The following is a 2,265-nucleotide window of genomic DNA, read 5'->3' as shown; positions in this document are numbered from 1 at the left end:
TTGAACAGCTTGACCGGACTTCATAAGGGTTTAACAGGCTGCTCGATTTCAAACCATCTCTGACGTGTTTGATTTCTAACAAATCTCTTTCTGTCTTGATCTCCTCAATCGCTCAATAATTTTGATTTTGAATCTGTTGCCATACGAAGATCTCAACTCTCTGTGTGTGAGTGTATAAATCTGTCAATTGCTTACCTTGTAGCTGATTTGTTTTTTAGTTTTATCGATAAACTTGTGGTCATAGTTGTAATCTTTGATCAAGAGATCTTTTGCTTGTTTGCAAAGCATCCTTCTCCTTTGGGAACATTGTGACAGATTTGAAGCAGATTTGAATTAGTTTTTAGTTTTGATTTGCTGGAGTTGATTGAGTTTGAGGACTGGAGCAGAAGCAGGTAAAATCTGTGTGGAAACCTCCTGCCAATTGAAGCTATCTGAGCTGATTAAAAATACTATTTTGTTGAGCTGTTTCTGTGAATACTGTAGATTTTTGTTTACAGTTTGTGCAGTGAGATACAACAGGTTAAGGATACTGTGTGTTTGTGGATTTGAGGACTGGAACATAAGCTATCTGGACATGTTTATATACAGCAGCACATAGATGCAATTTGAGAAGCTGTTTTGAGCTTTTTTGGCTGACTGTTATATAGTTTAGTCTATTTGATTTAAACCTTCATCTCTCAAGCTTTTAACTGTCATTTGTGAGCTTTTGATAGAGAATCAGGACTGTTCAAGTTAGCAAGCTTAAATCCACAATTGTAATATACAGATTATGTGTTCAATCTTAAGTTGTTGCGATCTGTGTAATAGCAATCTGTTTATAATTTGCTGTTTGTTGTTTTGGACAGATTAGCACACATAATTTGTTTACAAGTTTGCTGTCATTCAGGACAAAGCACAATCAGAAACTGCTAGAGGAAGCTGCACAGATACATATTATTGGTTGTGAATCAAGGATTGTAACAGCTCTTACACGCTACCATTTGATTTGGCCAAGAATTTCATTTGGTGTAATCATATTAAGGGATTTTGTTGCGGTTTTAATTAGTTTGTAATTGAGTCATATATTCTTGAACTGTTTTGTGGTTTTGATTTTGAGTTTTAGTTTTTGTTTAGATTTTAATTTTGGATCATTTCGTTTATCTGTTTGTGTTTTAAACTGTTTGAGAATCTTTGAACTGTTTTCTGTCGCGTAAACTGTTTTTCATCAGTTTAAACTGTCTTTGACTGTTTTTAACAGTTTTTAACTGTTTTCAACAGTTTTGACTGTTTTTTTACTGATTTTTGACAGTTTTTCGTCGATTTTCTGTATTCTCATCAGTTTTTGTGTTTTTCTGTTACTCTTTTTGAGCTTAACTGTTTTTGATTTTCTTTTACTGATTTCACTGCCTAGATCCTTTAACTGATCAAAATTTTTTAATGGTAGATAGTCTAAAGGAGATGAGAGAGAAGATTGCTGAGCTGGAACAGAGCATTGTGAACTATAAAGATTTAATCAGGGATTCTATTAAATATATTAAAGATTTGAAACAAGAGCATAAAGAAGAATTAGAAAGAGTTGAGAATGATTCCAAGTATCAGATWAATAAACTTGAAAAATCCTTGGATGATGTCAGAATAGAATGTGAAAAAGAGTTAAAAACATGGAGTAAGTCTAATAAAGATTTGTTCAATAAACTCCAAAAAGTTCAAAAAGAACTAAATGATGAGAGGAACTCTTTTGGGAGGAAAAATACAGAGACTAGGGACTTTACTGAGAAAATTCGTAAACATGAGAATGATTTGATTGAGTTAAGGAAATTATTGGAAATAGAAAAGGAAAAGGTTTTAAATGCTGAAAGGAACGGAGAAAGAAAATAAGAGGATTATGGAAGTTGAGAAAAGATTTGATTCTGAACGAAAATCCTTTGAGAATAAGATTAACTCTCTCGAGCTGAATGCAAAGATGCGGTTAAAGCAAATCTCGGATTTTGAGCAGCTTATCATTTTGGAACGAGAGAAGAATGCTAAAGAAAAGAAAGACATCTCCGAAGACTGTCAGAGTCAACTACATAAATTTTCCGAAAGCATTCATCTAAAGCAAAAGGCTTTAGACGAAGAGAAAAAGCAATTTGCTCTTGAGAAAAGAAATACTTCAAAGAAGTATACATCAATTGCTAAAGAGCTTGCAAATAAGAAAAAGTGGTTTGACATTGCCTCGGAGAATGAAAAGAGTAGCTCAGATGAAGAGAAACGAGAGTTAATAGATCAGAAGAGAAAGTTTGAAAT

This window comes from Cynara cardunculus, unplaced genomic scaffold (assembly GCF_001531365.2).
Source record: "Cynara cardunculus var. scolymus isolate 2C unplaced genomic scaffold, CcrdV1 Un_Scaffold_1206, whole genome shotgun sequence".
In the NCBI taxonomy this organism is placed as follows: Eukaryota; Viridiplantae; Streptophyta; class Magnoliopsida; order Asterales; family Asteraceae; genus Cynara; species Cynara cardunculus.
This window is presented reverse-complemented; position numbering follows the sequence as displayed.